Source organism: Hemiscyllium ocellatum, chromosome 44, assembly GCF_020745735.1.
Source record: "Hemiscyllium ocellatum isolate sHemOce1 chromosome 44, sHemOce1.pat.X.cur, whole genome shotgun sequence".
Taxonomy (NCBI): domain Eukaryota; kingdom Metazoa; phylum Chordata; class Chondrichthyes; order Orectolobiformes; family Hemiscylliidae; genus Hemiscyllium; species Hemiscyllium ocellatum.
In genome coordinates, this window is record NC_083444.1 from 16,757,927 (window position 1) to 16,783,312 (window position 25,386).

Consider the following 25,386-nt stretch of genomic DNA (forward strand, 5'->3'; position numbering starts at 1 on the left):
GCTTCCGAAAACTTCGGCAAAGTGGATTTCGGAGGCGCGGGCCACCGGCCTTACAGGGCAGCAGGCCGTGACAGCGTGGTTGCACTTGAGCAAGACCGAGTGCACGAGCTGCTGGATCAGCAGATCCACAGTTGCCGTCGTGATCCTTGTCGTTGCTGTTTCCACGCTTGACGAAGGAGGCAAACATCCTTGAGCAGTGATTCGGCGGCGCTGCCATCTAGGGGTTCCATGGTGTAATGGTGAGCACTCTGGACTCTGAATCCAGCGATCCGAGTTCAAATCTCGGTGGAGCCTTTTCGCTGGCAGCGTGAGCGATCGTCTTTGACAAAACTGCCGGTTTCGCAAATTCTTGCACCCATGATGGATGTGGGCTGGTTTGCGACACTCCCCGGCGTCAAGCGCGCGAGCTACTTTTGCTCTACCCTGTACCACCCAAGTATTCCCTGCCACGGGCGCAGCAGCAAGAGACCAGATTCTGAGAGCGTTGCTGCAAGTGTGAATGCAGGACAGCTCAGGCCTGGCCTAAAGCAGGCCGCCCTGCTGGTTCCGTGGTGTAACGGTTAGCACTCTGGACTTTGAATCCAGCGATCCGAGTTCGAATCTCGGCGGAACCTCGACTCGTTTCGTCCCGTCCCTTGTTTAAATTGGGACGTGCGAGTGAAATCTGCCTACGGGCCAATTGTAAGAGCCGCCCTTTTCGCACCTTTGAGTCAGATCTCGTCACATTTCTGCCAGAACGGCGAGCGCAGAATGATCCCGATGCCGAGGTGGAGTCTTAAGCTCGTCACTGGTGCCTGCTTTTGCTCTCTCCTGAACCACGGATGTGTTTTCTTCGAAGGACACAGCATTGAGAGACAAGCTGCCGTCAAGCGGTGTTGTTTTTGGAGCTCCTCTCTGCGTTCCCCAGACAGCTGGTGAAAAGGTGACAGCAATTGGAACGAGGCGCATGCTGGAGAGGTGCTCTTTTCTTGAATTTGATTCAACGATTCACACTTTCCCAAACAATTCACAGTAACAGCTGGACATAGAGAAACAGCAATTTTACGAGGGAGAGGAGCAGCAAAGCCAGGCCCCAAGCCTTACCATTCAACCAGTTTTCAGGGAAATCAGGAACCTCAAATCCCAGTTTCAATCACTACAAAACGGTAACAACGACATTTGCACACACAAGACAGTCCAGCGACATAAAAAACAGTGCATACAATACAGACTCCCGGAGAGCCAGGGACACGTGCTCTTGAACACGATCCGTCTGAGATCTCACTTTGCTTAAAAGCATTGCTCAGCGCAGCGCCGTCACAGCCATGGCCGCCGATCAGGGAGACAAACAGCAGCGGCGCTGTTCGAATAGGCAGCTGTAGTGCAGATGCGCGACTTGTCCGACAGCTGTACTGAGCAGGAAGGTAAACTGTGAGGTGCGAAAGCGGAAGCCAAAGTGAAATGCCGGAAAGGCGATTGTCCAGCAGCTTGAAAGTTTGCCAGTGAGAGAGATTAGCGAGCAGTAGCCCGGCTCAGAGTTGCTCATGGCCAACAGCAGCCCCGCTCCCGCTGAGAAACTAGGTTTCGTGGACAGGTTGGCAGATCTGGCACGGCCCGAGCTGCTTCCGAAAACTTCGGCAAAGTGGATTTCGGAGGCGCGGGCCACCGGCCTTACAGGGCAGCAGGCCGTGACAGCGTGGTTGCACTTGAGCAAGACCGAGTGCACGAGCTGCTGGATCAGCAGATCCACAGTTGCCGTCGTGATCCTTGTCGTTGCTGTTTCCACGCTTGACGAAGGAGGCAAACATCCTTGAGCAGTGATTCGGCGGCGCTGCCATCTAGGGGTTCCATGGTGTAATGGTGAGCACTCTGGACTCTGAATCCAGCGATCCGAGTTCAAATCTCGGTGGAGCCTTTTCGCTGGCAGCGTGAGCGATCGTCTTTGACAAAACTGCCGGTTTCGCAAATTCTTGCACCCATGATGGATGTGGGCTGGTTTGCGACACTCCCCGGCGTCAAGCGCGCGAGCTACTTTTGCTCTACCCTGTACCACCCAAGTATTCCCTGCCACGGGCGCAGCAGCAAGAGACCAGATTCTGAGAGCGTTGCTGCAAGTGTGAATGCAGGACAGCTCAGGCCTGGCCTAAAGCAGGCCGCCCTGCTGGTTCCGTGGTGTAACGGTTAGCACTCTGGACTTTGAATCCAGCGACCCGAGTTCGAATCTCGGCGGAACCTCGACTCGTTTCGTCCCGTCCCTTGTTTAAATTGGGACGTGCGAGTGAAATCTGCCTACGGGCCAATTGTAAGAGCCGCCCTTTTCGCACCTTTGAGTCAGATCTCGTCACATTTCTGCCAGAACGGCGAGCGCAGAATGATCCCGATGCCGAGGTGGAGTCTTAAGCTCGTCACTGGTGCCTGCTTTTGCTCTCTCCTGAACCACGGATGTGTTTTCTTCGAAGGACACAGCATTGAGAGACAAGCTGCCGTCAAGCGGTGTTGTTTTTGGAGCTCCTCTCTGCGTTCCCCAGACAGCTGGTGAAAAGGTGACAGCAATTGGAACGAGGCGCATGCTGGAGAGGTGCTCTTTTCTTGAATTTGATTCAACGATTCACACTTTCCCAAACAATTCACAGTAACAGCTGGACATAGAGAAACAGCAATTTTACGAGGGAGAGGAGCAGCAAAGCCAGGCCCCAAGCCTTACCATTCAACCAGTTTTCAGGGAAATCAGGAACCTCAAATCCCAGTTTCAATCACTACAAAACGGTAACAACGACATTTGCACACACAAGACAGTCCAGCGACATAAAAAACAGTGCATACAATACAGACTCCCGGAGAGCCAGGGACACGTGCTCTTGAACACGATCCGTCTGAGATCTCACTTTGCTTAAAAGCATTGCTCAGCGCAGCGCCGTCACAGCCATGGCCGCCGATCAGGGAGACAAACAGCAGCGGCGCTGTTCGAATAGGCAGCTGTAGTGCAGATGCGCGACTTGTCCGACAGCTGTACTGAGCAGGAAGGTAAACTGTGAGGTGCGAAAGCGGAAGCCAAAGTGAAATGCCGGAAAGGCGATTGTCCAGCAGCTTGAAAGTTTGCCAGTGAGAGAGATTAGCGAGCAGTAGCCCGGCTCAGAGTTGCTCATGGCCAACAGCAGCCCCGCTCCCGCTGAGAAACTAGGTTTCGTGGACAGGTTGGCAGATCTGGCACGGCCCGAGCTGCTTCCGAAAACTTCGGCAAAGTGGATTTCGGAGGCGCGGGCCACCGGCCTTACAGGGCAGCAGGCCGTGACAGCGTGGTTGCACTTGAGCAAGACCGAGTGCACGAGCTGCTGGATCAGCAGATCCACAGTTGCCGTCGTGATCCTTGTCGTTGCTGTTTCCACGCTTGACGAAGGAGGCAAACATCCTTGAGCAGTGATTCGGCGGCGCTGCCATCTAGGGGTTCCATGGTGTAATGGTGAGCACTCTGGACTCTGAATCCAGCGATCCGAGTTCAAATCTCGGTGGAGCCTTTTCGCTGGCAGCGTGAGCGATCGTCTTTGACAAAACTGCCGGTTTCGCAAATTCTTGCACCCATGATGGATGTGGGCTGGTTTGCGACACTCCCCGGCGTCAAGCGCGCGAGCTACTTTTGCTCTACCCTGTACCACCCAAGTATTCCCTGCCACGGGCGCAGCAGCAAGAGACCAGATTCTGAGAGCGTTGCTGCAAGTGTGAATGCAGGACAGCTCAGGCCTGGCCTAAAGCAGGCCGCCCTGCTGGTTCCGTGGTGTAACGGTTAGCACTCTGGACTTTGAATCCAGCGATCCGAGTTCGAATCTCGGCGGAACCTCGACTCGTTTCGTCCCGTCCCTTGTTTAAATTGGGACGTGCGAGTGAAATCTGCCTACGGGCCAATTGTAAGAGCCGCCCTTTTCGCACCTTTGAGTCAGATCTCGTCACATTTCTGCCAGAACGGCGAGCGCAGAATGATCCCGATGCCGAGGTGGAGTCTTAAGCTCGTCACTGGTGCCTGCTTTTGCTCTCTCCTGAACCACGGATGTGTTTTCTTCGAAGGACACAGCATTGAGAGACAAGCTGCCGTCAAGCGGTGTTGTTTTTGGAGCTCCTCTCTGCGTTCCCCAGACAGCTGGTGAAAAGGTGACAGCAATTGGAACGAGGCGCATGCTGGAGAGGTGCTCTTTTCTTGAATTTGATTCAACGATTCACACTTTCCCAAACAATTCACAGTAACAGCTGGACATAGAGAAACAGCAATTTTACGAGGGAGAGGAGCAGCAAAGCCAGGCCCCAAGCCTTACCATTCAACCAGTTTTCAGGGAAATCAGGAACCTCAAATCCCAGTTTCAATCACTACAAAACGGTAACAACGACATTTGCACACACAAGACAGTCCAGCGACATAAAAAACAGTGCATACAATACAGACTCCCGGAGAGCCAGGGACACGTGCTCTTGAACACGATCCGTCTGAGATCTCACTTTGCTTAAAAGCATTGCTCAGCGCAGCGCCGTCACAGCCATGGCCGCCGATCAGGGAGACAAACAGCAGCGGCGCTGTTCGAATAGGCAGCTGTAGTGCAGATGCGCGACTTGTCCGACAGCTGTACTGAGCAGGAAGGTAAACTGTGAGGTGCGAAAGCGGAAGCCAAAGTGAAATGCCGGAAAGGCGATTGTCCAGCAGCTTGAAAGTTTGCCAGTGAGAGAGATTAGCGAGCAGTAGCCCGGCTCAGAGTTGCTCATGGCCAACAGCAGCCCCGCTCCCGCTGAGAAACTAGGTTTCGTGGACAGGTTGGCAGATCTGGCACGGCCCGAGCTGCTTCCGAAAACTTCGGCAAAGTGGATTTCGGAGGCGCGGGCCACCGGCCTTACAGGGCAGCAGGCCGTGACAGCGTGGTTGCACTTGAGCAAGACCGAGTGCACGAGCTGCTGGATCAGCAGATCCACAGTTGCCGTCGTGATCCTTGTCGTTGCTGTTTCCACGCTTGACGAAGGAGGCAAACATCCTTGAGCAGTGATTCGGCGGCGCTGCCATCTAGGGGTTCCATGGTGTAATGGTGAGCACTCTGGACTCTGAATCCAGCGATCCGAGTTCAAATCTCGGTGGAGCCTTTTCGCTGGCAGCGTGAGCGATCGTCTTTGACAAAACTGCCGGTTTCGCAAATTCTTGCACCCATGATGGATGTGGGCTGGTTTGCGACACTCCCCGGCGTCAAGCGCGCGAGCTACTTTTGCTCTACCCTGTACCACCCAAGTATTCCCTGCCACGGGCGCAGCAGCAAGAGACCAGATTCTGAGAGCGTTGCTGCAAGTGTGAATGCAGGACAGCTCAGGCCTGGCCTAAAGCAGGCCGCCCTGCTGGTTCCGTGGTGTAACGGTTAGCACTCTGGACTTTGAATCCAGCGACCCGAGTTCGAATCTCGGCGGAACCTCGACTCGTTTCGTCCCGTCCCTTGTTTAAATTGGGACGTGCGAGTGAAATCTGCCTACGGGCCAATTGTAAGAGCCGCCCTTTTCGCACCTTTGAGTCAGATCTCGTCACATTTCTGCCAGAACGGCGAGCGCAGAATGATCCCGATGCCGAGGTGGAGTCTTAAGCTCGTCACTGGTGCCTGCTTTTGCTCTCTCCTGAACCACGGATGTGTTTTCTTCGAAGGACACAGCATTGAGAGACAAGCTGCCGTCAAGCGGTGTTGTTTTTGGAGCTCCTCTCTGCGTTCCCCAGACAGCTGGTGAAAAGGTGACAGCAATTGGAACGAGGCGCATGCTGGAGAGGTGCTCTTTTCTTGAATTTGATTCAACGATTCACACTTTCCCAAACAATTCACAGTAACAGCTGGACATAGAGAAACAGCAATTTTACGAGGGAGAGGAGCAGCAAAGCCAGGCCCCAAGCCTTACCATTCAACCAGTTTTCAGGGAAATCAGGAACCTCAAATCCCAGTTTCAATCACTACAAAACGGTAACAACGACATTTGCACACACAAGACAGTCCAGCGACATAAAAAACAGTGCATACAATACAGACTCCCGGAGAGCCAGGGACACGTGCTCTTGAACACGATCCGTCTGAGATCTCACTTTGCTTAAAAGCATTGCTCAGCGCAGCGCCGTCACAGCCATGGCCGCCGATCAGGGAGACAAACAGCAGCGGCGCTGTTCGAATAGGCAGCTGTAGTGCAGATGCGCGACTTGTCCGACAGCTGTACTGAGCAGGAAGGTAAACTGTGAGGTGCGAAAGCGGAAGCCAAAGTGAAATGCCGGAAAGGCGATTGTCCAGCAGCTTGAAAGTTTGCCAGTGAGAGAGATTAGCGAGCAGTAGCCCGGCTCAGAGTTGCTCATGGCCAACAGCAGCCCCGCTCCCGCTGAGAAACTAGGTTTCGTGGACAGGTTGGCAGATCTGGCACGGCCCGAGCTGCTTCCGAAAACTTCGGCAAAGTGGATTTCGGAGGCGCGGGCCACCGGCCTTACAGGGCAGCAGGCCGTGACAGCGTGGTTGCACTTGAGCAAGACCGAGTGCACGAGCTGCTGGATCAGCAGATCCACAGTTGCCGTCGTGATCCTTGTCGTTGCTGTTTCCACGCTGACGAAGGAGGCAAACATCCTTGAGCAGTGATTCGGCGGCGCTGCCATCTAGGGGTTCCATGGTGTAATGGTGAGCACTCTGGACTCTGAATCCAGCGATCCGAGTTCAAATCTCGGTGGAGCCTTTTCGCTGGCAGCGTGAGCGATCGTCTTTGACAAAACTGCCGGTTTCGCAAATTCTTGCACCCATGATGGATGTGGGCTGGTTTGCGACACTCCCCGGCGTCAAGCGCGCGAGCTACTTTTGCTCTACCCTGTACCACCCAAGTATTCCCTGCCACGGGCGCAGCAGCAAGAGACCAGATTCTGAGAGCGTTGCTGCAAGTGTGAATGCAGGACAGCTCAGGCCTGGCCTAAAGCAGGCCGCCCTGCTGGTTCCGTGGTGTAACGGTTAGCACTCTGGACTTTGAATCCAGCGACCCGAGTTCGAATCTCGGCGGAACCTCGACTCGTTTCGTCCCGTCCCTTGTTTAAATTGGGACGTGCGAGTGAAATCTGCCTACGGGCCAATTGTAAGAGCCGCCCTTTTCGCACCTTTGAGTCAGATCTCGTCACATTTCTGCCAGAACGGCGAGCGCAGAATGATCCCGATGCCGAGGTGGAGTCTTAAGCTCGTCACTGGTGCCTGCTTTTGCTCTCTCCTGAACCACGGATGTGTTTTCTTCGAAGGACACAGCATTGAGAGACAAGCTGCCGTCAAGCGGTGTTGTTTTTGGAGCTCCTCTCTGCGTTCCCCAGACAGCTGGTGAAAAGGTGACAGCAATTGGAACGAGGCGCATGCTGGAGAGGTGCTCTTTTCTTGAATTTGATTCAACGATTCACACTTTCCCAAACAATTCACAGTAACAGCTGGACATAGAGAAACAGCAATTTTACGAGGGAGAGGAGCAGCAAAGCCAGGCCCCAAGCCTTACCATTCAACCAGTTTTCAGGGAAATCAGGAACCTCAAATCCCAGTTTCAATCACTACAAAACGGTAACAACGACATTTGCACACACAAGACAGTCCAGCGACATAAAAAACAGTGCATACAATACAGACTCCCGGAGAGCCAGGGACACGTGCTCTTGAACACGATCCGTCTGAGATCTCACTTTGCTTAAAAGCATTGCTCAGCGCAGCGCCGTCACAGCCATGGCCGCCGATCAGGGAGACAAACAGCAGCGGCGCTGTTCGAATAGGCAGCTGTAGTGCAGATGCGCGACTTGTCCGACAGCTGTACTGAGCAGGAAGGTAAACTGTGAGGTGCGAAAGCGGAAGCCAAAGTGAAATGCCGGAAAGGCGATTGTCCAGCAGCTTGAAAGTTTGCCAGTGAGAGAGATTAGCGAGCAGTAGCCCGGCTCAGAGTTGCTCATGGCCAACAGCAGCCCCGCTCCCGCTGAGAAACTAGGTTTCGTGGACAGGTTGGCAGATCTGGCACGGCCCGAGCTGCTTCCGAAAACTTCGGCAAAGTGGATTTCGGAGGCGCGGGCCACCGGCCTTACAGGGCAGCAGGCCGTGACAGCGTGGTTGCACTTGAGCAAGACCGAGTGCACGAGCTGCTGGATCAGCAGATCCACAGTTGCCGTCGTGATCCTTGTCGTTGCTGTTTCCACGCTTGACGAAGGAGGCAAACATCCTTGAGCAGTGATTCGGCGGCGCTGCCATCTAGGGGTTCCATGGTGTAATGGTGAGCACTCTGGACTCTGAATCCAGCGATCCGAGTTCAAATCTCGGTGGAGCCTTTTCGCTGGCAGCGTGAGCGATCGTCTTTGACAAAACTGCCGGTTTCGCAAATTCTTGCACCCATGATGGATGTGGGCTGGTTTGCGACACTCCCCGGCGTCAAGCGCGCGAGCTACTTTTGCTCTACCCTGTACCACCCAAGTATTCCCTGCCACGGGCGCAGCAGCAAGAGACCAGATTCTGAGAGCGTTGCTGCAAGTGTGAATGCAGGACAGCTCAGGCCTGGCCTAAAGCAGGCCGCCCTGCTGGTTCCGTGGTGTAACGGTTAGCACTCTGGACTTTGAATCCAGCGACCCGAGTTCGAATCTCGGCGGAACCTCGACTCGTTTCGTCCCGTCCCTTGTTTAAATTGGGACGTGCGAGTGAAATCTGCCTACGGGCCAATTGTAAGAGCCGCCCTTTTCGCACCTTTGAGTCAGATCTCGTCACATTTCTGCCAGAACGGCGAGCGCAGAATGATCCCGATGCCGAGGTGGAGTCTTAAGCTCGTCACTGGTGCCTGCTTTTGCTCTCTCCTGAACCACGGATGTGTTTTCTTCGAAGGACACAGCATTGAGAGACAAGCTGCCGTCAAGCGGTGTTGTTTTTGGAGCTCCTCTCTGCGTTCCCCAGACAGCTGGTGAAAAGGTGACAGCAATTGGAACGAGGCGCATGCTGGAGAGGTGCTCTTTTCTTGAATTTGATTCAACGATTCACACTTTCCCAAACAATTCACAGTAACAGCTGGACATAGAGAAACAGCAATTTTACGAGGGAGAGGAGCAGCAAAGCCAGGCCCCAAGCCTTACCATTCAACCAGTTTTCAGGGAAATCAGGAACCTCAAATCCCAGTTTCAATCACTACAAAACGGTAACAACGACATTTGCACACACAAGACAGTCCAGCGACATAAAAAACAGTGCATACAATACAGACTCCCGGAGAGCCAGGGACACGTGCTCTTGAACACGATCCGTCTGAGATCTCACTTTGCTTAAAAGCATTGCTCAGCGCAGCGCCGTCACAGCCATGGCCGCCGATCAGGGAGACAAACAGCAGCGGCGCTGTTCGAATAGGCAGCTGTAGTGCAGATGCGCGACTTGTCCGACAGCTGTACTGAGCAGGAAGGTAAACTGTGAGGTGCGAAAGCGGAAGCCAAAGTGAAATGCCGGAAAGGCGATTGTCCAGCAGCTTGAAAGTTTGCCAGTGAGAGAGATTAGCGAGCAGTAGCCCGGCTCAGAGTTGCTCATGGCCAACAGCAGCCCCGCTCCCGCTGAGAAACTAGGTTTCGTGGACAGGTTGGCAGATCTGGCACGGCCCGAGCTGCTTCCGAAAACTTCGGCAAAGTGGATTTCGGAGGCGCGGGCCACCGGCCTTACAGGGCAGCAGGCCGTGACAGCGTGGTTGCACTTGAGCAAGACCGAGTGCACGAGCTGCTGGATCAGCAGATCCACAGTTGCCGTCGTGATCCTTGTCGTTGCTGTTTCCACGCTTGACGAAGGAGGCAAACATCCTTGAGCAGTGATTCGGCGGCGCTGCCATCTAGGGGTTCCATGGTGTAATGGTGAGCACTCTGGACTCTGAATCCAGCGATCCGAGTTCAAATCTCGGTGGAGCCTTTTCGCTGGCAGCGTGAGCGATCGTCTTTGACAAAACTGCCGGTTTCGCAAATTCTTGCACCCATGATGGATGTGGGCTGGTTTGCGACACTCCCCGGCGTCAAGCGCGCGAGCTACTTTTGCTCTACCCTGTACCACCCAAGTATTCCCTGCCACGGGCGCAGCAGCAAGAGACCAGATTCTGAGAGCGTTGCTGCAAGTGTGAATGCAGGACAGCTCAGGCCTGGCCTAAAGCAGGCCGCCCTGCTGGTTCCGTGGTGTAACGGTTAGCACTCTGGACTTTGAATCCAGCGATCCGAGTTCGAATCTCGGCGGAACCTCGACTCGTTTCGTCCCGTCCCTTGTTTAAATTGGGACGTGCGAGTGAAATCTGCCTACGGGCCAATTGTAAGAGCCGCCCTTTTCGCACCTTTGAGTCAGATCTCGTCACATTTCTGCCAGAACGGCGAGCGCAGAATGATCCCGATGCCGAGGTGGAGTCTTAAGCTCGTCACTGGTGCCTGCTTTTGCTCTCTCCTGAACCACGGATGTGTTTTCTTCGAAGGACACAGCATTGAGAGACAAGCTGCCGTCAAGCGGTGTTGTTTTTGGAGCTCCTCTCTGCGTTCCCCAGACAGCTGGTGAAAAGGTGACAGCAATTGGAACGAGGCGCATGCTGGAGAGGTGCTCTTTTCTTGAATTTGATTCAACGATTCACACTTTCCCAAACAATTCACAGTAACAGCTGGACATAGAGAAACAGCAATTTTACGAGGGAGAGGAGCAGCAAAGCCAGGCCCCAAGCCTTACCATTCAACCAGTTTTCAGGGAAATCAGGAACCTCAAATCCCAGTTTCAATCACTACAAAACGGTAACAACGACATTTGCACACACAAGACAGTCCAGCGACATAAAAAACAGTGCATACAATACAGACTCCCGGAGAGCCAGGGACACGTGCTCTTGAACACGATCCGTCTGAGATCTCACTTTGCTTAAAAGCATTGCTCAGCGCAGCGCCGTCACAGCCATGGCCGCCGATCAGGGAGACAAACAGCAGCGGCGCTGTTCGAATAGGCAGCTGTAGTGCAGATGCGCGACTTGTCCGACAGCTGTACTGAGCAGGAAGGTAAACTGTGAGGTGCGAAAGCGGAAGCCAAAGTGAAATGCCGGAAAGGCGATTGTCCAGCAGCTTGAAAGTTTGCCAGTGAGAGAGATTAGCGAGCAGTAGCCCGGCTCAGAGTTGCTCATGGCCAACAGCAGCCCCGCTCCCGCTGAGAAACTAGGTTTCGTGGACAGGTTGGCAGATCTGGCACGGCCCGAGCTGCTTCCGAAAACTTCGGCAAAGTGGATTTCGGAGGCGCGGGCCACCGGCCTTACAGGGCAGCAGGCCGTGACAGCGTGGTTGCACTTGAGCAAGACCGAGTGCACGAGCTGCTGGATCAGCAGATCCACAGTTGCCGTCGTGATCCTTGTCGTTGCTGTTTCCACGCTTGACGAAGGAGGCAAACATCCTTGAGCAGTGATTCGGCGGCGCTGCCATCTAGGGGTTCCATGGTGTAATGGTGAGCACTCTGGACTCTGAATCCAGCGATCCGAGTTCAAATCTCGGTGGAGCCTTTTCGCTGGCAGCGTGAGCGATCGTCTTTGACAAAACTGCCGGTTTCGCAAATTCTTGCACCCATGATGGATGTGGGCTGGTTTGCGACACTCCCCGGCGTCAAGCGCGCGAGCTACTTTTGCTCTACCCTGTACCACCCAAGTATTCCCTGCCACGGGCGCAGCAGCAAGAGACCAGATTCTGAGAGCGTTGCTGCAAGTGTGAATGCAGGACAGCTCAGGCCTGGCCTAAAGCAGGCCGCCCTGCTGGTTCCGTGGTGTAACGGTTAGCACTCTGGACTTTGAATCCAGCGACCCGAGTTCGAATCTCGGCGGAACCTCGACTCGTTTCGTCCCGTCCCTTGTTTAAATTGGGACGTGCGAGTGAAATCTGCCTACGGGCCAATTGTAAGAGCCGCCCTTTTCGCACCTTTGAGTCAGATCTCGTCACATTTCTGCCAGAACGGCGAGCGCAGAATGATCCCGATGCCGAGGTGGAGTCTTAAGCTCGTCACTGGTGCCTGCTTTTGCTCTCTCCTGAACCACGGATGTGTTTTCTTCGAAGGACACAGCATTGAGAGACAAGCTGCCGTCAAGCGGTGTTGTTTTTGGAGCTCCTCTCTGCGTTCCCCAGACAGCTGGTGAAAAGGTGACAGCAATTGGAACGAGGCGCATGCTGGAGAGGTGCTCTTTTCTTGAATTTGATTCAACGATTCACACTTTCCCAAACAATTCACAGTAACAGCTGGACATAGAGAAACAGCAATTTTACGAGGGAGAGGAGCAGCAAAGCCAGGCCCCAAGCCTTACCATTCAACCAGTTTTCAGGGAAATCAGGAACCTCAAATCCCAGTTTCAATCACTACAAAACGGTAACAACGACATTTGCACACACAAGACAGTCCAGCGACATAAAAAACAGTGCATACAATACAGACTCCCGGAGAGCCAGGGACACGTGCTCTTGAACACGATCCGTCTGAGATCTCACTTTGCTTAAAAGCATTGCTCAGCGCAGCGCCGTCACAGCCATGGCCGCCGATCAGGGAGACAAACAGCAGCGGCGCTGTTCGAATAGGCAGCTGTAGTGCAGATGCGCGACTTGTCCGACAGCTGTACTGAGCAGGAAGGTAAACTGTGAGGTGCGAAAGCGGAAGCCAAAGTGAAATGCCGGAAAGGCGATTGTCCAGCAGCTTGAAAGTTTGCCAGTGAGAGAGATTAGCGAGCAGTAGCCCGGCTCAGAGTTGCTCATGGCCAACAGCAGCCCCGCTCCCGCTGAGAAACTAGGTTTCGTGGACAGGTTGGCAGATCTGGCACGGCCCGAGCTGCTTCCGAAAACTTCGGCAAAGTGGATTTCGGAGGCGCGGGCCACCGGCCTTACAGGGCAGCAGGCCGTGACAGCGTGGTTGCACTTGAGCAAGACCGAGTGCACGAGCTGCTGGATCAGCAGATCCACAGTTGCCGTCGTGATCCTTGTCGTTGCTGTTTCCACGCTTGACGAAGGAGGCAAACATCCTTGAGCAGTGATTCGGCGGCGCTGCCATCTAGGGGTTCCATGGTGTAATGGTGAGCACTCTGGACTCTGAATCCAGCGATCCGAGTTCAAATCTCGGTGGAGCCTTTTCGCTGGCAGCGTGAGCGATCGTCTTTGACAAAACTGCCGGTTTCGCAAATTCTTGCACCCATGATGGATGTGGGCTGGTTTGCGACACTCCCCGGCGTCAAGCGCGCGAGCTACTTTTGCTCTACCCTGTACCACCCAAGTATTCCCTGCCACGGGCGCAGCAGCAAGAGACCAGATTCTGAGAGCGTTGCTGCAAGTGTGAATGCAGGACAGCTCAGGCCTGGCCTAAAGCAGGCCGCCCTGCTGGTTCCGTGGTGTAACGGTTAGCACTCTGGACTTTGAATCCAGCGACCCGAGTTCGAATCTCGGCGGAACCTCGACTCGTTTCGTCCCGTCCCTTGTTTAAATTGGGACGTGCGAGTGAAATCTGCCTACGGGCCAATTGTAAGAGCCGCCCTTTTCGCACCTTTGAGTCAGATCTCGTCACATTTCTGCCAGAACGGCGAGCGCAGAATGATCCCGATGCCGAGGTGGAGTCTTAAGCTCGTCACTGGTGCCTGCTTTTGCTCTCTCCTGAACCACGGATGTGTTTTCTTCGAAGGACACAGCATTGAGAGACAAGCTGCCGTCAAGCGGTGTTGTTTTTGGAGCTCCTCTCTGCGTTCCCCAGACAGCTGGTGAAAAGGTGACAGCAATTGGAACGAGGCGCATGCTGGAGAGGTGCTCTTTTCTTGAATTTGATTCAACGATTCACACTTTCCCAAACAATTCACAGTAACAGCTGGACATAGAGAAACAGCAATTTTACGAGGGAGAGGAGCAGCAAAGCCAGGCCCCAAGCCTTACCATTCAACCAGTTTTCAGGGAAATCAGGAACCTCAAATCCCAGTTTCAATCACTACAAAACGGTAACAACGACATTTGCACACACAAGACAGTCCAGCGACATAAAAAACAGTGCATACAATACAGACTCCCGGAGAGCCAGGGACACGTGCTCTTGAACACGATCCGTCTGAGATCTCACTTTGCTTAAAAGCATTGCTCAGCGCAGCGCCGTCACAGCCATGGCCGCCGATCAGGGAGACAAACAGCAGCGGCGCTGTTCGAATAGGCAGCTGTAGTGCAGATGCGCGACTTGTCCGACAGCTGTACTGAGCAGGAAGGTAAACTGTGAGGTGCGAAAGCGGAAGCCAAAGTGAAATGCCGGAAAGGCGATTGTCCAGCAGCTTGAAAGTTTGCCAGTGAGAGAGATTAGCGAGCAGTAGCCCGGCTCAGAGTTGCTCATGGCCAACAGCAGCCCCGCTCCCGCTGAGAAACTAGGTTTCGTGGACAGGTTGGCAGATCTGGCACGGCCCGAGCTGCTTCCGAAAACTTCGGCAAAGTGGATTTCGGAGGCGCGGGCCACCGGCCTTACAGGGCAGCAGGCCGTGACAGCGTGGTTGCACTTGAGCAAGACCGAGTGCACGAGCTGCTGGATCAGCAGATCCACAGTTGCCGTCGTGATCCTTGTCGTTGCTGTTTCCACGCTTGACGAAGGAGGCAAACATCCTTGAGCAGTGATTCGGCGGCGCTGCCATCTAGGGGTTCCATGGTGTAATGGTGAGCACTCTGGACTCTGAATCCAGCGATCCGAGTTCAAATCTCGGTGGAGCCTTTTCGCTGGCAGCGTGAGCGATCGTCTTTGACAAAACTGCCGGTTTCGCAAATTCTTGCACCCATGATGGATGTGGGCTGGTTTGCGACACTCCCCGGCGTCAAGCGCGCGAGCTACTTTTGCTCTACCCTGTACCACCCAAGTATTCCCTGCCACGGGCGCAGCAGCAAGAGACCAGATTCTGAGAGCGTTGCTGCAAGTGTGAATGCAGGACAGCTCAGGCCTGGCCTAAAGCAGGCCGCCCTGCTGGTTCCGTGGTGTAACGGTTAGCACTCTGGACTTTGAATCCAGCGACCCGAGTTCGAATCTCGGCGGAACCTCGACTCGTTTCGTCCCGTCCCTTGTTTAAATTGGGACGTGCGAGTGAAATCTGCCTACGGGCCAATTGTAAGAGCCGCCCTTTTCGCACCTTTGAGTCAGATCTCGTCACATTTCTGCCAGAACGGCGAGCGCAGAATGATCCCGATGCCGAGGTGGAGTCTTAAGCTCGTCACTGGTGCCTGCTTTTGCTCTCTCCTGAACCACGGATGTGTTTTCTTCGAAGGACACAGCATTGAGAGACAAGCTGCCGTCAAGCGGTGTTGTTTTTGGAGCTCCTCTCTGCGTTCCCCAGACAGCTGGTGAAAAGGTGACAGCAATTGGAACGAGGCGCATGCTGGAGAGGTGCTCTTTTCTTGAATTTGATTCAACGATTCACACTTTCCCAAACAATTCACAGTAACAGCTGGACATAGAGAAACAGCAATTTTACGAGGGAGAGGAGCAGCAAAGCCAGGCCCCAAGCCTTACCATTCAACCAGTTTTCAGGGAAATCAGGAACCTCAAATCCCAGTTTCAATCACTACAAAACGGTAACAACGACATTTGCACACACAAGACAGTCCAGCGACATAAAAAACAGTGCATACAATACAGACTCCCGGAGAGCCAGGGACACGTGCTCTTGAACACGATCCGTCTGAGATCTCACTTTGCTTAAAAGCATTGCTCAGCGCAGCGCCGTCACAGCCATGGCCGCCGATCAGGGAGACAAACAGCAGCGGCGCTGTTCGAATAGGCAGCTGTAGTGCAGATGCGCGACTTGTCCGACAGCTGTACTGAGCAGGAAGGTAAACTGTGAGGTGCGAAAGCGGAAGCCAAAGTGAAATGCCGGAAAGGCGATTGTCCAGCAGCTTGAAAGTTTGCCAGTGAGAGAGATTAGCGAGCAGTAGCCCGGCTCAGAGTTGCTCATGGCCAACAGCAGCCCCGCTCCCGCTGAGAAACTAGGTTTCGTGGACAGGTTGGCAGATCTGGCACGGCCCGAGCTGCTTCCGAAAACTTCGGCAAAGTGGATTTCGGAGGCGCGGGCCACCGGCCTTACAGGGCAGCAGGCCGTGACAGCGTGGTTGCACTTGAGCAAGACCGAGTGCACGAGCTGCTGGATCAGCAGATCCACAGTTGCCGTCGTGATCCTTGTCGTTGCTGTTTCCACGCTGACGAAGGAGGCAAACATCCTTGAGCAGTGATTCGGCGGCGCTGCCATCTAGGGGTTCCATGGTGTAATGGTGAGCACTCTGGACTCTGAATCCAGCGATCCGAGTTCAAATCTCGGTGGAGCCTTTTCGCTGGCAGCGTGAGCGATCGTCTTTGACAAAACTGCCGGTTTCGCAAATTCTTGCACCCATGATGGATGTGGGCTGGTTTGCGACACTCCCCGGCGTCAAGCGCGCGAGCTACTTTTGCTCTACCCTGTACCACCCAAGTATTCCCTGCCACGGGCGCAGCAGCAAGAGACCAGATTCTGAGAGCGTTGCTGCAAGTGTGAATGCAGGACAGCTCAGGCCTGGCCTAAAGCAGGCCGCCCTGCTGGTTCCGTGGTGTAACGGTTAGCACTCTGGACTTTGAATCCAGCGACCCGAGTTCGAATCTCGGCGGAACCTCGACTCGTTTCGTCCCGTCCCTTGTTTAAATTGGGACGTGCGAGTGAAATCTGCCTACGGGCCAATTGTAAGAGCCGCCCTTTTCGCACCTTTGAGTCAGATCTCGTCACATTTCTGCCAGAACGGCGAGCGCAGAATGATCCCGATGCCGAGGTGGAGTCTTAAGCTCGTCACTGGTGCCTGCTTTTGCTCTCTCCTGAACCACGGATGTGTTTTCTTCGAAGGACACAGCATTGAGAGACAAGCTGCCGTCAAGCGGTGTTGTTTTTGGAGCTCCTCTCTGCGTTCCCCAGACAGCTGGTGAAAAGGTGACAGCAATTGGAACGAGGCGCATGCTGGAGAGGTGCTCTTTTCTTGAATTTGATTCAACGATTCACACTTTCCCAAACAATTCACAGTAACAGCTGGACATAGAGAAACAGCAATTTTACGAGGGAGAGGAGCAGCAAAGCCAGGCCCCAAGCCTTACCATTCAACCAGTTTTCAGGGAAATCAGGAACCTCAAATCCCAGTTTCAATCACTACAAAACGGTAACAACGACATTTGCACACACAAGACAGTCCAGCGACATAAAAAACAGTGCATACAATACAGACTCCCGGAGAGCCAGGGACACGTGCTCTTGAACACGATCCGTCTGAGATCTCACTTTGCTTAAAAGCATTGCTCAGCGCAGCGCCGTCACAGCCATGGCCGCCGATCAGGGAGACAAACAGCAGCGGCGCTGTTCGAATAGGCAGCTGTAGTGCAGATGCGCGACTTGTCCGACAGCTGTACTGAGCAGGAAGGTAAACTGTGAGGTGCGAAAGCGGAAGCCAAAGTGAAATGCCGGAAAGGCGATTGTCCAGCAGCTTGAAAGTTTGCCAGTGAGAGAGATTAGCGAGCAGTAGCCCGGCTCAGAGTTGCTCATGGCCAACAGCAGCCCCGCTCCCGCTGAGAAACTAGGTTTCGTGGACAGGTTGGCAGATCTGGCACGGCCCGAGCTGCTTCCGAAAACTTCGGCAAAGTGGATTTCGGAGGCGCGGGCCACCGGCCTTACAGGGCAGCAGGCCGTGACAGCGTGGTTGCACTTGAGCAAGACCGAGTGCACGAGCTGCTGGATCAGCAGATCCACAGTTGCCGTCGTGATCCTTGTCGTTGCTGTTTCCACGCTTGACGAAGGAGGCAAACATCCTTGAGCAGTGATTCGGCGGCGCTGCCATCTAGGGGTTCCATGGTGTAATGGTGAGCACTCTGGACTCTGAATCCAGCGATCCGAGTTCAAATCTCGGTGGAGCCTTTTCGCTGGCAGCGTGAGCGATCGTCTTTGACAAAACTGCCGGTTTCGCAAATTCTTGCACCCATGATGGATGTGGGCTGGTTTGCGACACTCCCCGGCGTCAAGCGCGCGAGCTACTTTTGCTCTACCCTGTACCACCCAAGTATTCCCTGCCACGGGCGCAGCAGCAAGAGACCAGATTCTGAGAGCGTTGCTGCAAGTGTGAATGCAGGACAGCTCAGGCCTGGCCTAAAGCAGGCCGCCCTGCTGGTTCCGTGGTGTAACGGTTAGCACTCTGGACTTTGAATCCAGCGACCCGAGTTCGAATCTCGGCGGAACCTCGACTCGTTTCGTCCCGTCCCTTGTTTAAATTGGGACGTGCGAGTGAAATCTGCCTACGGGCCAATTGTAAGAGCCGCCCTTTTCGCACCTTTGAGTCAGATCTCGTCACATTTCTGCCAGAACGGCGAGCGCAGAATGATCCCGATGCCGAGGTGGAGTCTTAAGCTCGTCACTGGTGCCTGCTTTTGCTCTCTCCTGAACCACGGATGTGTTTTCTTCGAAGGACACAGCATTGAGAGACAAGCTGCCGTCAAGCGGTGTTGTTTTTGGAGCTCCTCTCTGCGTTCCCCAGACAGCTGGTGAAAAGGTGACAGCAATTGGAACGAGGCGCATGCTGGAGAGGTGCTCTTTTCTTGAATTTGATTCAACGATTCACACTTTCCCAAACAATTCACAGTAACAGCTGGACATAGAGAAACAGCAATTTTACGAGGGAGAGGAGCAGCAAAGCCAGGCCCCAAGCCTTACCATTCAACCAGTTTTCAGGGAAATCAGGAACCTCAAATCCCAGTTTCAATCACTACAAAACGGTAACAACGACATTTGCACACACAAGACAGTCCAGCGACATAAAAAACAGTGCATACAATACAGACTCCCGGAGAGCCAGGGACACGTGCTCTTGAACACGATCCGTCTGAGATCTCACTTTGCTTAAAAGCATTGCTCAGCGCAGCGCCGTCACAGCCATGGCCGCCGATCAGGGAGACAAACAGCAGCGGCGCTGTTCGAATAGGCAGCTGTAGTGCAGATGCGCGACTTGTCCGACAGCTGTACTGAGCAGGAAGGTAAACTGTGAGGTGCGAAAGCGGAAGCCAAAGTGAAATGCCGGAAAGGCGATTGTCCAGCAGCTTGAAAGTTTGCCAGTGAGAGAGATTAGCGAGCAGTAGCCCGGCTCAGAGTTGCTCATGGCCAACAGCAGCCCCGCTCCCGCTGAGAAACTAGGTTTCGTGGACAGGTTGGCAGATCTGGCACGGCCCGAGCTGCTTCCGAAAACTTCGGCAAAGTGGATTTCGGAGGCGCGGGCCACCGGCCTTACAGGGCAGCAGGCCGTGACAGCGTGGTTGCACTTGAGCAAGACCGAGTGCACGAGCTGCTGGATCAGCAGATCCACAGTTGCCGTCGTGATCCTTGTCGTTGCTGTTTCCACGCTTGACGAAGGAGGCAAACATCCTTGAGCAGTGATTCGGCGGCGCTGCCATCTAGGGGTTCCATGGTGTAATGGTGAGCACTCTGGACTCTGAATCCAGCGATCCGAGTTCAAATCTCGGTGGAGCCTTTTCGCTGGCAGCGTGAGCGATCGTCTTTGACAAAACTGCCGGTTTCGCAAATTCTTGCACCCATGATGGATGTGGGCTGGTTTGCGACACTCCCCGGCGTCAAGCGCGCGAGCTACTTTTGCTCTACCCTGTACCACCCAAGTATTCCCTGCCACGGGCGCAGCAGCAAGAGACCAGATTCTGAGAGCGTTGCTGCAAGTGTGAATGCAGGACAGCTCAGGCCTGGCCTAAAGCAGGCCGCCCTGCTGGTTCCGTGGTGTAACGGTTAGCACTCTGGACTTTGAATCCAGCGACCCGAGTTCGAATCTCGGCGGAACCTCGACTCGTTTCGTCCCGTCCCTTGTTTAAATTGGGACGTGCGAGTGAAATCTGCCTACGGGCCAATTGTAAGAGCCGCCCTTTTCGCACCTTTGAGTCAGATCTCGTCACATTTCTGCCAGAACGGCGAGCGCAGAATGATCCCGATGCCGAGGTGGAGTCTTAAGCTCGTCACTGGTGCCTGCTTTTGCTCTCTCCTGAACCACGGATGTGTTTTCTTCGAAGGACACAGCATTGAGAGACAAGCTGCCGTCAAGCGGTGTTGTTTTTGGAGCTCCTCTCTGCGTTCCCCAGACAGCTGGTGAAAAGGTGACAGCAATTGGAACGAGGCGCATGCTGGAGAGGTGCTCTTTTCTTGAATTTGATTCAACGATTCACACTTTCCCAAACAATTCACAGTAACAGCTGGACATAGAGAAACAGCAATTTTACGAGGGAGAGGAGCAGCAAAGCCAGGCCCCAAGCCTTACCATTCAACCAGTTTTCAGGGAAATCAGGAACCTCAAATCCCAGTTTCAATCACTACAAAACGGTAACAACGACATTTGCACACACAAGACAGTCCAGCGACATAAAAAACAGTGCATACAATACAGACTCCCGGAGAGCCAGGGACACGTGCTCTTGAACACGATCCGTCTGAGATCTCACTTTGCTTAAAAGCATTGCTCAGCGCAGCGCCGTCACAGCCATGGCCGCCGATCAGGGAGACAAACAGCAGCGGCGCTGTTCGAATAGGCAGCTGTAGTGCAGATGCGCGACTTGTCCGACAGCTGTACTGAGCAGGAAGGTAAACTGTGAGGTGCGAAAGCGGAAGCCAAAGTGAAATGCCGGAAAGGCGATTGTCCAGCAGCTTGAAAGTTTGCCAGTGAGAGAGATTAGCGAGCAGTAGCCCGGCTCAGAGTTGCTCATGGCCAACAGCAGCCCCGCTCCCGCTGAGAAACTAGGTTTCGTGGACAGGTTGGCAGATCTGGCACGGCCCGAGCTGCTTCCGAAAACTTCGGCAAAGTGGATTTCGGAGGCGCGGGCCACCGGCCTTACAGGGCAGCAGGCCGTGACAGCGTGGTTGCACTTGAGCAAGACCGAGTGCACGAGCTGCTGGATCAGCAGATCCACAGTTGCCGTCGTGATCCTTGTCGTTGCTGTTTCCACGCTTGACGAAGGAGGCAAACATCCTTGAGCAGTGATTCGGCGGCGCTGCCATCTAGGGGTTCCATGGTGTAATGGTGAGCACTCTGGACTCTGAATCCAGCGATCCGAGTTCAAATCTCGGTGGAGCCTTTTCGCTGGCAGCGTGAGCGATCGTCTTTGACAAAACTGCCGGTTTCGCAAATTCTTGCACCCATGATGGATGTGGGCTGGTTTGCGACACTCCCCGGCGTCAAGCGCGCGAGCTACTTTTGCTCTACCCTGTACCACCCAAGTATTCCCTGCCACGGGCGCAGCAGCAAGAGACCAGATTCTGAGAGCGTTGCTGCAAGTGTGAATGCAGGACAGCTCAGGCCTGGCCTAAAGCAGGCCGCCCTGCTGGTTCCGTGGTGTAACGGTTAGCACTCTGGACTTTGAATCCAGCGACCCGAGTTCGAATCTCGGCGGAACCTCGACTCGTTTCGTCCCGTCCCTTGTTTAAATTGGGACGTGCGAGTGAAATCTGCCTACGGGCCAATTGTAAGAGCCGCCCTTTTCGCACCTTTGAGTCAGATCTCGTCACATTTCTGCCAGAACGGCGAGCGCAGAATGATCCCGATGCCGAGGTGGAGTCTTAAGCTCGTCACTGGTGCCTGCTTTTGCTCTCTCCTGAACCACGGATGTGTTTTCTTCGAAGGACACAGCATTGAGAGACAAGCTGCCGTCAAGCGGTGTTGTTTTTGGAGCTCCTCTCTGCGTTCCCCAGACAGCTGGTGAAAAGGTGACAGCAATTGGAACGAGGCGCATGCTGGAGAGGTGCTCTTTTCTTGAATTTGATTCAACGATTCACACTTTCCCAAACAATTCACAGTAACAGCTGGACATAGAGAAACAGCAATTTTACGAGGGAGAGGAGCAGCAAAGCCAGGCCCCAAGCCTTACCATTCAACCAGTTTTCAGGGAAATCAGGAACCTCAAATCCCAGTTTCAATCACTACAAAACGGTAACAACGACATTTGCACACACAAGACAGTCCAGCGACATAAAAAACAGTGCATACAATACAGACTCCCGGAGAGCCAGGGACACGTGCTCTTGAACACGATCCGTCTGAGATCTCACTTTGCTTAAAAGCATTGCTCAGCGCAGCGCCGTCACAGCCATGGCCGCCGATCAGGGAGACAAACAGCAGCGGCGCTGTTCGAATAGGCAGCTGTAGTGCAGATGCGCGACTTGTCCGACAGCTGTACTGAGCAGGAAGGTAAACTGTGAGGTGCGAAAGCGGAAGCCAAAGTGAAATGCCGGAAAGGCGATTGTCCAGCAGCTTGAAAGTTTGCCAGTGAGAGAGATTAGCGAGCAGTAGCCCGGCTCAGAGTTGCTCATGGCCAACAGCAGCCCCGCTCCCGCTGAGAAACTAGGTTTCGTGGACAGGTTGGCAGATCTGGCACGGCCCGAGCTGCTTCCGAAAACTTCGGCAAAGTGGATTTCGGAGGCGCGGGCCACCGGCCTTACAGGGCAGCAGGCCGTGACAGCGTGGTTGCACTTGAGCAAGACCGAGTGCACGAGCTGCTGGATCAGCAGATCCACAGTTGCCGTCGTGATCCTTGTCGTTGCTGTTTCCACGCTTGACGAAGGAGGCAAACATCCTTGAGCAGTGATTCGGCGGCGCTGCCATCTAGGGGTTCCATGGTGTAATGGTGAGCACTCTGGACTCTGAATCCAGCGATCCGAGTTCAAATCTCGGTGGAGCCTTTTCGCTGGCAGCGTGAGCGATCGTCTTTGACAAAACTGCCGGTTTCGCAAATTCTTGCACCCATGATGGATGTGGGCTGGTTTGCGACACTCCCCGGCGTCAAGCGCGCGAGCTACTTTTGCTCTACCCTGTACCACCCAAGTATTCCCTGCCACGGGCGCAGCAGCAAGAGACCAGATTCTGAGAGCGTTGCTGCAAGTGTGAATGCAGGACAGCTCAGGCCTGGCCTAAAGCAGGCCGCCCTGCTGGTTCCGTGGTGTAACGGTTAGCACTCTGGACTTTGAATCCAGCGACCCGAGTTCGAATCTCGGCGGAACCTCGACTCGTTTCGTCCCGTCCCTTGTTTAAATTGGGACGTGCGAGTGAAATCTGCCTACGGGCCAATTGTAAGAGCCGCCCTTTTCGCACCTTTGAGTCAGATCTCGTCACATTTCTGCCAGAACGGCGAGCGCAGAATGATCCCGATGCCGAGGTGGAGTCTTAAGCTCGTCACTGGTGCCTGCTTTTGCTCTCTCCTGAACCACGGATGTGTTTTCTTCGAAGGACACAGCATTGAGAGACAAGCTGCCGTCAAGCGGTGTTGTTTTTGGAGCTCCTCTCTGCGTTCCCCAGACAGCTGGTGAAAAGGTGACAGCAATTGGAACGAGGCGCATGCTGGAGAGGTGCTCTTTTCTTGAATTTGATTCAACGATTCACACTTTCCCAAACAATTCACAGTAACAGCTGGACATAGAGAAACAGCAATTTTACGAGGGAGAGGAGCAGCAAAGCCAGGCCCCAAGCCTTACCATTCAACCAGTTTTCAGGGAAATCAGGAACCTCAAATCCAGTTTCAATCACTACAAAACGGTAACAACGACATTTGCACACACAAGACAGTCCAGCGACATAAAAAACAGTGCATACAATACAGACTCCCGGAGAGCCAGGGACACGTGCTCTTGAACACGATCCGTCTGAGATCTCACTTTGCTTAAAAGCATTGCTCAGCGCAGCGCCGTCACAGCCATGGCCGCCGGTCAGGGAGACAAACAGCAGCGGCGCTGTTCGAATAGGCAGCTGTAGTGCAGATGCGCGACTTGTCCGACAGCTGTACTGAGCAGGAAGGTAAACTGTGAGGTGCGAAAGCGGAAGCCAAAGTGAAATGCCGGAAAGGCGATTGTCCAGCAGCTTGAAAGTTTGCCAGTGAGAGAGATTAGCGAGCAGTAGCCCGGCTCAGAGTTGCTCATGGCCAACAGCAGCCCCGCTCCCGCTGAGAAACTAGGTTTCGTGGACAGGTTGGCAGATCTGGCACGGCCCGAGCTGCTTCCGAAAACTTCGGCAAAGTGGATTTCGGAGGCGCGGGCCACCGGCCTTACAGGGCAGCAGGCCGTGACAGCGTGGTTGCACTTGAGCAAGACCGAGTGCACGAGCTGCTGGATCAGCAGATCCACAGTTGCCGTCGTGATCCTTGTCGTTGCTGTTTCCACGCCTGACGAAGGAGGCAAACATCCTTGAGCAGTGATTCGGCGGCGCTGCCATCTAGGGGTTCCATGGTGTAATGGTGAGCACTCTGGACTCTGAATCCAGCGATCCGAGTTCAAATCTCGGTGGAGCCTTTTCGCTGGCAGCGTGAGCGATCGTCTTTGACAAAACTGCCGGTTTCGCAAATTCTTGCACCCATGATGGATGTGGGTTGGTTTGCGACACTCCCCGGCGTCAAGCGCGCGAGCTACTTTTGCTCTACCCTGTACCACCCAAGTATTCCCTGCCACGGGCGCAGCAGCAAGAGACCAGATTCTGAGAGCGTTGCTGCAAGTGTGAATGCAGGACAGCTCAGGCCTGGCCTAAAGCAGGCCGCCCTGCTGGTTCCGTGGTGTAACGGTTAGCACTCTGGACTTTGAATCCAGCGACCCGAGTTCGAATCTCGGCGGAACCTCGACTCGTTTCGTCCCGTCCCTTGTTTAAATTGGGACGTGCGAGTGAAATCTGCCTACGGGCCAATTGTAAGAGCCGCCCTTTTCGCACCTTTGAGTCAGATCTCGTCACATTTCTGCCAGAACGGCGAGCGCAGAATGATCCCGATGCCGAGGTGGAGTCTTAAGCTCGTCACTGGTGCCTGCTTTTGCTCTCTCCTGAACCACGGATGTGTTTTCTTCGAAGGACACAGCATTGAGAGACAAGCTGCCGTCAAGCGGTGTTGTTTTTGGAGCTCCTCTCTGCGTTCCCCAGACAGCTGGTGAAAAGGTGACAGCAATTGGAACGAGGCGCATGCTGGAGAGGTGCTCTTTTCTTGAATTTGATTCAACGATTCACACTTTCCCAAACAATTCACAGTAACAGCTGGACATAGAGAAACAGCAATTTTACGAGGGAGAGGAGCAGCAAAGCCAGGCCCCAAGCCTTACCATTCAACCAGTTTTCAGGGAAATCAGGAACCTCAAATCCCAGTTTCAATCACTACAAAACGGTAACAACGACATTTGCACACACAAGACAGTCCAGCGACATAAAAAACAGTGCATACAATACAGACTCCCGGAGAGCCAGGGACACGTGCTCTTGAACACGATCCGTCTGAGATCTCACTTTGCTTAAAAGCATTGCTCAGCGCAGCGCCGTCACAGCCATGGCCGCCGATCAGGGAGACAAACAGCAGCGGCGCTGTTCGAATAGGCAGCTGTAGTGCAGATGCGCGACTTGTCCGACAGCTG

General features: G+C 54.1%; 32 non-coding genes across 32 annotated transcripts; all 32 read left to right on the plus strand.

Annotated features, from left to right (window-relative positions):
- Nucleotides 1-222: 222 nt before the first annotated feature.
- trnaq-cug (transfer RNA glutamine (anticodon CUG)) lies at nucleotides 223-294 on the plus strand. The gene has a single exon. It is a non-coding gene; the product is annotated as a tRNA-Gln (tRNA).
- A 248-nt stretch (nucleotides 295-542) lies between these two features.
- trnaq-uug (transfer RNA glutamine (anticodon UUG)) lies at nucleotides 543-614 on the plus strand. Its single transcript has one exon. It is a non-coding gene; the product is annotated as a tRNA-Gln (tRNA).
- Nucleotides 615-1,822: 1,208 nt separating this feature from the next.
- On the plus strand, nucleotides 1,823-1,894 carry trnaq-cug (transfer RNA glutamine (anticodon CUG)). The gene has a single exon. It is a non-coding gene; the product is annotated as a tRNA-Gln (tRNA).
- Nucleotides 1,895-2,142: 248 nt separating this feature from the next.
- trnaq-uug (transfer RNA glutamine (anticodon UUG)) lies at nucleotides 2,143-2,214 on the plus strand. The gene has a single exon. It is a non-coding gene; the product is annotated as a tRNA-Gln (tRNA).
- A 1,208-nt stretch (nucleotides 2,215-3,422) lies between these two features.
- Nucleotides 3,423-3,494, plus strand: trnaq-cug (transfer RNA glutamine (anticodon CUG)). Its single transcript has one exon. It is a non-coding gene; the product is annotated as a tRNA-Gln (tRNA).
- A 248-nt stretch (nucleotides 3,495-3,742) lies between these two features.
- trnaq-uug (transfer RNA glutamine (anticodon UUG)) lies at nucleotides 3,743-3,814 on the plus strand. Its single transcript has one exon. It is a non-coding gene; the product is annotated as a tRNA-Gln (tRNA).
- Nucleotides 3,815-5,022: 1,208 nt separating this feature from the next.
- On the plus strand, nucleotides 5,023-5,094 carry trnaq-cug (transfer RNA glutamine (anticodon CUG)). The gene has a single exon. It is a non-coding gene; the product is annotated as a tRNA-Gln (tRNA).
- A 248-nt stretch (nucleotides 5,095-5,342) lies between these two features.
- Nucleotides 5,343-5,414, plus strand: trnaq-uug (transfer RNA glutamine (anticodon UUG)). Its single transcript has one exon. It is a non-coding gene; the product is annotated as a tRNA-Gln (tRNA).
- Nucleotides 5,415-6,621: 1,207 nt separating this feature from the next.
- trnaq-cug (transfer RNA glutamine (anticodon CUG)) lies at nucleotides 6,622-6,693 on the plus strand. The gene has a single exon. It is a non-coding gene; the product is annotated as a tRNA-Gln (tRNA).
- Nucleotides 6,694-6,941: 248 nt separating this feature from the next.
- Nucleotides 6,942-7,013, plus strand: trnaq-uug (transfer RNA glutamine (anticodon UUG)). The gene has a single exon. It is a non-coding gene; the product is annotated as a tRNA-Gln (tRNA).
- A 1,208-nt stretch (nucleotides 7,014-8,221) lies between these two features.
- On the plus strand, nucleotides 8,222-8,293 carry trnaq-cug (transfer RNA glutamine (anticodon CUG)). The gene has a single exon. It is a non-coding gene; the product is annotated as a tRNA-Gln (tRNA).
- Nucleotides 8,294-8,541: 248 nt separating this feature from the next.
- trnaq-uug (transfer RNA glutamine (anticodon UUG)) lies at nucleotides 8,542-8,613 on the plus strand. Its single transcript has one exon. It is a non-coding gene; the product is annotated as a tRNA-Gln (tRNA).
- A 1,208-nt stretch (nucleotides 8,614-9,821) lies between these two features.
- Nucleotides 9,822-9,893, plus strand: trnaq-cug (transfer RNA glutamine (anticodon CUG)). The gene has a single exon. It is a non-coding gene; the product is annotated as a tRNA-Gln (tRNA).
- Nucleotides 9,894-10,141: 248 nt separating this feature from the next.
- Nucleotides 10,142-10,213, plus strand: trnaq-uug (transfer RNA glutamine (anticodon UUG)). The gene has a single exon. It is a non-coding gene; the product is annotated as a tRNA-Gln (tRNA).
- A 1,208-nt stretch (nucleotides 10,214-11,421) lies between these two features.
- On the plus strand, nucleotides 11,422-11,493 carry trnaq-cug (transfer RNA glutamine (anticodon CUG)). Its single transcript has one exon. It is a non-coding gene; the product is annotated as a tRNA-Gln (tRNA).
- A 248-nt stretch (nucleotides 11,494-11,741) lies between these two features.
- On the plus strand, nucleotides 11,742-11,813 carry trnaq-uug (transfer RNA glutamine (anticodon UUG)). Its single transcript has one exon. It is a non-coding gene; the product is annotated as a tRNA-Gln (tRNA).
- Nucleotides 11,814-13,021: 1,208 nt separating this feature from the next.
- trnaq-cug (transfer RNA glutamine (anticodon CUG)) lies at nucleotides 13,022-13,093 on the plus strand. Its single transcript has one exon. It is a non-coding gene; the product is annotated as a tRNA-Gln (tRNA).
- A 248-nt stretch (nucleotides 13,094-13,341) lies between these two features.
- trnaq-uug (transfer RNA glutamine (anticodon UUG)) lies at nucleotides 13,342-13,413 on the plus strand. The gene has a single exon. It is a non-coding gene; the product is annotated as a tRNA-Gln (tRNA).
- A 1,208-nt stretch (nucleotides 13,414-14,621) lies between these two features.
- trnaq-cug (transfer RNA glutamine (anticodon CUG)) lies at nucleotides 14,622-14,693 on the plus strand. The gene has a single exon. It is a non-coding gene; the product is annotated as a tRNA-Gln (tRNA).
- Nucleotides 14,694-14,941: 248 nt separating this feature from the next.
- On the plus strand, nucleotides 14,942-15,013 carry trnaq-uug (transfer RNA glutamine (anticodon UUG)). Its single transcript has one exon. It is a non-coding gene; the product is annotated as a tRNA-Gln (tRNA).
- A 1,207-nt stretch (nucleotides 15,014-16,220) lies between these two features.
- trnaq-cug (transfer RNA glutamine (anticodon CUG)) lies at nucleotides 16,221-16,292 on the plus strand. The gene has a single exon. It is a non-coding gene; the product is annotated as a tRNA-Gln (tRNA).
- Nucleotides 16,293-16,540: 248 nt separating this feature from the next.
- On the plus strand, nucleotides 16,541-16,612 carry trnaq-uug (transfer RNA glutamine (anticodon UUG)). Its single transcript has one exon. It is a non-coding gene; the product is annotated as a tRNA-Gln (tRNA).
- A 1,208-nt stretch (nucleotides 16,613-17,820) lies between these two features.
- trnaq-cug (transfer RNA glutamine (anticodon CUG)) lies at nucleotides 17,821-17,892 on the plus strand. The gene has a single exon. It is a non-coding gene; the product is annotated as a tRNA-Gln (tRNA).
- A 248-nt stretch (nucleotides 17,893-18,140) lies between these two features.
- Nucleotides 18,141-18,212, plus strand: trnaq-uug (transfer RNA glutamine (anticodon UUG)). Its single transcript has one exon. It is a non-coding gene; the product is annotated as a tRNA-Gln (tRNA).
- Nucleotides 18,213-19,420: 1,208 nt separating this feature from the next.
- On the plus strand, nucleotides 19,421-19,492 carry trnaq-cug (transfer RNA glutamine (anticodon CUG)). The gene has a single exon. It is a non-coding gene; the product is annotated as a tRNA-Gln (tRNA).
- Nucleotides 19,493-19,740: 248 nt separating this feature from the next.
- Nucleotides 19,741-19,812, plus strand: trnaq-uug (transfer RNA glutamine (anticodon UUG)). Its single transcript has one exon. It is a non-coding gene; the product is annotated as a tRNA-Gln (tRNA).
- A 1,208-nt stretch (nucleotides 19,813-21,020) lies between these two features.
- trnaq-cug (transfer RNA glutamine (anticodon CUG)) lies at nucleotides 21,021-21,092 on the plus strand. The gene has a single exon. It is a non-coding gene; the product is annotated as a tRNA-Gln (tRNA).
- A 248-nt stretch (nucleotides 21,093-21,340) lies between these two features.
- trnaq-uug (transfer RNA glutamine (anticodon UUG)) lies at nucleotides 21,341-21,412 on the plus strand. Its single transcript has one exon. It is a non-coding gene; the product is annotated as a tRNA-Gln (tRNA).
- A 1,208-nt stretch (nucleotides 21,413-22,620) lies between these two features.
- Nucleotides 22,621-22,692, plus strand: trnaq-cug (transfer RNA glutamine (anticodon CUG)). The gene has a single exon. It is a non-coding gene; the product is annotated as a tRNA-Gln (tRNA).
- A 248-nt stretch (nucleotides 22,693-22,940) lies between these two features.
- trnaq-uug (transfer RNA glutamine (anticodon UUG)) lies at nucleotides 22,941-23,012 on the plus strand. The gene has a single exon. It is a non-coding gene; the product is annotated as a tRNA-Gln (tRNA).
- Nucleotides 23,013-24,219: 1,207 nt separating this feature from the next.
- trnaq-cug (transfer RNA glutamine (anticodon CUG)) lies at nucleotides 24,220-24,291 on the plus strand. The gene has a single exon. It is a non-coding gene; the product is annotated as a tRNA-Gln (tRNA).
- Nucleotides 24,292-24,539: 248 nt separating this feature from the next.
- On the plus strand, nucleotides 24,540-24,611 carry trnaq-uug (transfer RNA glutamine (anticodon UUG)). Its single transcript has one exon. It is a non-coding gene; the product is annotated as a tRNA-Gln (tRNA).
- Nucleotides 24,612-25,386: the final 775 nt, after the last annotated feature.